Raw genomic sequence first — 5,166 nt, forward strand, 5'->3', positions numbered from 1 at the left:
CAAAGCTTGCTTGGTTTTTTAAATTTTCTAAGCTTTGGCTTTGAGAACACCTTTTTCCAACATTTCCGAAGATGTCTGAAGTTAAAAAAGTTGTTGCCGAAACGAAGCTGAGTCTTTCTGAGGAGAAGAATCTTGGGTTTCTTGAATCAATAGCAAAGACAAATACCGAAAAGATCACTAAGGAGATTTTAGAAGGTTTATCTGAAGACACTGGTGATAGTGACAGTTATGATGTGGAAAGTGGGGGCGAGGACTCCGAAGATCGACCGTGGCGACCAAGTCACACGGTCTTCGGAAAATCAACTATTAAGCAGAGTCATCTTGACAATATGGGGGGAAGATATTTTCGAGATATGTCTCTGGTGAGGGCTGACATTGGAGACAAGACTGCTCCTACTCCCGAAGAGAATGAAGTGGTGATCTTCCGAAGCTTTTTCAAGGCTGGGCTTCGGTTCCCCCTAAGCAGTTTTGTGGTTGAAGTTTTGAAGATATTCCAGATTTTTCTTCACCTGATTACTCCCGAAGCTATCATAAGAATGGGAATCTTCGTATGGGCTGTAAGGAGTCAGGGCTTGGAGCCAAATGCAAAAAGTTTCTGCAGCATGCACGAACTTTTATATGAAACGAAACCCTGGGGCAAAGAGCAATACTATAACAATTTTGGCTGCTATAGCTTCGTTGCTCGCTCTAGGTCAAGCTGCCCCGTGCCGACTTTTCGGAAGAGATGGCCCGGAGATTGGATGACGGAATGGTTCTATGTGAAAAATGATTTAAAAGCACGCGAGGATATTAAGGAGATCATCATGCGCCCTATCTGGTAGCGTTTCGGCCTCTGGAAACCGAAGGTGGAAATTGACGAAGCAGCCGAAGAATGCCGAAAGGCCTTTGGCATAGTTTGCTCTTTCATCGGGACAAGGGATTTAGTGCAAGAGCACATAGTCTTCAGAGTGTGGCCACTTGTAGAGAAATGGGAAATGACAAAGGAGACTATCAGCAAGTCTGACGAAGGTGGACTGGTTAGGTTGAAATACACCTTCAGATATGAAGGTAAGTTTGTTGAGCCAGATGATGATTGGCTGAAATGTATCGAAGCTACAAGCGATGAACTACTTGGGCCATATTCAAAGGCAGAAGATAACGCGTTATCTGCGGACAGTCTACAGGACCTGTCAGATGCACCACCGGACAGCCCAGAGGCCCCACAAGTCAGAGCTCCAATGGTCGAACCCCAATGGTCTGCTGACGTGGCTGGCGCACCGGACTGTTCGGTGCGCCATGCGACAGCACACTTCCAACGACCATCTTTTGGTGGTTAGGGCTATAAATACCCCAACCACCCCACATTCAATGGCATCCAAGTTTCCACACTTCTACACCTTACAAGAGCTAGCATTCAATACAAGACACACCAAAGAGATCAAATCCTCTCCCAACTCCACATAAAGCTTTAGTGATTAGAGAGAGAGAGATTTGTTGTGTTCTTTTGAGCTCTTGCGCTTGGATCACTTCTTTTCTTTCTCATTCTTTCTTGTGATCATCTCAATTGTAACCGAGGCAAGAGACACCAATTGTGTGGTGGTCCTTGCGGGGACTTGTTGTCCCGTTTGATTGAGAAGAGAAGCTCACTCGGTCCGAGGGACCGTTTGAGAGAGGGAAAGGGTTGAAAGAGACCCGGTCTTTGTGACCACCTCAACGGGGAGTAGGTTTGCAAGAACCGAACCTCGGTAAAACAAATCATCGTGTCTTGTTCTTTATTTGCTCACGATTTGTTTTGTGCCCTCTCTCTCGGACTCGTTTCTATTTCTAACGCTAACCCGGCTTGTAGCTGTGCTTAAGTTTGTAAATTTCAGATTCGCCCTATTCACCCCCCTCTAGGCGACTTTCAATTGGTATCAGAGGCGGTGCTTCATTAGAGCTTAACCGCTCGAAGTGATGTCGGGAGATCACGCCAAGAAGGAGATGATGACCGGTGAGAAGCCCACTACAAGCCATGGGAAGGCTCCATCCGGGGAGTCCGCCAACAAGGTGAAGGGATCCCCTTCACACAACAAGTCAGGTCGGAGCGGTGACAAGAAGAAGATGAGGAAGGTAGTCTACTACGAGACCGACTCTTCATCGCCATCCACCTCCGGCTCCGACACGTCGTCCGTAACTTCTAAGCGCCATGAGCGCAAGAAGTTTAGTAAGATTCCCCTACGCTACCCTCGCATTTCCAAACGTACCCCTTTACTTTTTGTCCCATTAGGCAAAACACCTATGTTTGATGGTGAAGATTATAATATGTGGAGTGATAAATGAGGCATCATCTAACCTCACTCCACACTAGCATTTGGGATGTTGTTGAGATTGGAGTATAGGTACCATCACCAGGGGATGAAGATTATGATTCGGACGAGGTTGCCCAAATCCGGCACTTTAACTCTCAAGCCACCACTATACTCCTCGCCTCTCTAAGTCGAGAGGAGTATAACAAGATGCAAGGGTTAAAGAGCGCCAAGGAGATTTGGGACGTACTCAAGACCGCGCACGAAGGAGATGAAGTGACCAAAATCACCAAGCGAGAGACGATCGAGGGAGAGCTCGGTCGGTTCTGACTCAACCAAGGCGAGGACCCTCAAGCCATGTACAACCGCTTGAAGACCTTGGTGAACCAAGTGCGCAACCTCGGGAGCACCAAATGGGATGACCATGAAATGGTCAAGGTTATTCTAAGATCCCTCGTTTTTCTTAACCCTACACAAGTTCAATTAATTCGAGGTAATCCTAGATATACACTAATGTCTCCTGAGGAAGTAATAGGGAATTTTGTGAGCTTTGAGTTGATGATCAAAGGCTCAAAGAAAATCATCGAGCTAGATGGTACCTCCATGTCCGAAGCACAACCGGTCGCATTCAAGGCGACGGAGGAGAAGAAGGAGGAGTCTACATCAAGTAGACAACCCATCGACGCCTCTAAGCTCGACAATGAGGAGATGGCGCTCATCATCAAGAGCTTCCGCCAAATCCTCAAGCAAAGGAAGGGGAAAGATTACAAGCCCCGTTCCAAGAAGGTGTGCTACAAATGTGGTAAGCCTGGTCATTTCATTGCTAAATGTCCATTATCTAGTGATAGTGACAGGGGCGATGACAAGAAGGGGAGAAGAAAGGAAAAGAAGAGGTATTACAAGAAGAAGGGCGGCGATGCCCATGTTTGCCGGGAGTGGGACTCCGACGAGAGCTCCTCCGACTCCTCCTCCGACGAGGACGCTGCAAACATCGCTGTCACCAAGGGACTCCTCAACCCAACGTCGGCCACAAGTGCATCATGGCAAAAGACGGCAAAAGGAAGAAGGTAAAATCAAGATCCTCCACTAAATATGAAACCTCTAGTGATGAGGATAATTGTAGTGATGAGGAGGATAACTTGCGCACCCTTTTTGCCAACCTAAACATGCAACAAAAAGAAAAATTAAATGAATTAATTAGTGCTATTCATGAGAAGGATGATCTCTTGGACTCCCAAGAGGACTTCCTTATTAAAGAAAACAAGAAGCATGTTAAGGTTAAAAATGCTTACGCTCTAGAAGTAGAAAAATGTGAAAAACTATCTAGTGAGCTAAGCACTTGCCATGACACTATTGCCAACTTTAGAAATGAAAAGGCTAAATTAATTGCTAAGGTTGATTCTAATACTTGTGATGTTTCAATTCCCAATCTTAGAGATGATAATGTTAACTTACTTGCTAAGATTGAAGAATTGAATGTCTCTCTTGCTAGCCTTAAAAATGAAAATGAACAATTGATTGCTAAGGCTAAAGATTTTGATGTTTGCAATGTTACTATTTCTAACCTTAGAAGTGAAAATGATATATTACAAGCTAAGGTTGTAGAATTAAAATCTTTCAAACCCTCTACATCTACCGTTGAGCATACTTCCATTTGTACTAGATGTAGAGACATTAACATTGATGCTATTCATGATCATATGGCTTTAATTAAACAACAAAATGATCATATAGCTAAATTAGATGCTAAAATTGCCGAGCATGACTTAGAAAATGAAAAGTTTAAATTTGCTAGAAGCATGCTCTATAGTGGGAGACGCCCTGGCATCAAGGATGGCATTGGCTTCCAAAAGGGAGACAATGTCAAACTTAATGCCCCTCCTAAAAGATTGTCCAATTTTGTTAAGGGCAAAGCTCCCATGCCTCAGGATAACGAGGGTTACATTTTGTACCTTGCCGGTTATCCCGAGAGCAAAATTAGGAGAATTCATTCTAGGAAGTCTCACTCTGGCCCTAATCATGCTTTTATGTATAAGGGTGAGACATCTAGTTCTAGGCAATCAACCCATGCAAAATTGCCTAAGAAGAAAACTCCTACTGCATCAAATGATCATAACATTTCATTTAAAACTTTTGATGCATCTTATGTTTTAACTAACAAATCCGGCAAGGTAGTTGCCAAGTATGTTGGGGGCAAGCACAAGGGGCCAAAGACTTGTGTTTGTGTACCCAAAGTTCTTGTATCTAATGCCAAAGGACCCAAAACCGTTTGGGTACCTAAAATCAAGAACTAAACTTGTTTTGTAGGTTTATGCATCCGGGGGCTCAAGCTGGATCATCGATAGCGGGTGCACAAACCATATGACAGGGGAGAAGAAGATGTTCTCCTCCTATGAGAAAAACCAAGATCCCCAACGAGCTATCACATTCGGGGATGGAAATCAAGGTTTGGTCAAAGGTTTGGGTAAAATTGCTATATCACCTGACCATTCCATTTCCAATGTTTTTCTTGTAGATTCTTTAGATTACAACTTGCTTTCAGTTTCGCAATTATGTAAAATGGGCTACAACTGTCTTTTTACAGATGTAGGTGTTACTGTCTTTAGAAGAAGTGATGATTCAATAGCATTTAAGGGTGTGTTAGAGGGTTAGCTATACTTAGTAGATTTTGATAGAGCTGAACTCGACACTTGCTTAATTGCTAAGACTAACATGGGCTGGCTCTGGCATCGCCGACTAGCACATGTTGGAATGAAGAATCTTCACAAGCTTCTAAAGGGAGAACACATTTTGGGACTAACAGATGTTCATTTTGAGAAAGACAGGATTTGTAGCGCATGTCAGGCAGAGAAGCAAGTTGGTGTTCATCATCCACATAAGAACATCATGACGACTGACAGGC

The sequence above is a fragment of the Zea mays genome, chromosome 8, assembly GCF_902167145.1.
Source record: "Zea mays cultivar B73 chromosome 8, Zm-B73-REFERENCE-NAM-5.0, whole genome shotgun sequence".
In the NCBI taxonomy this organism is placed as follows: domain Eukaryota; kingdom Viridiplantae; phylum Streptophyta; class Magnoliopsida; order Poales; family Poaceae; genus Zea; species Zea mays.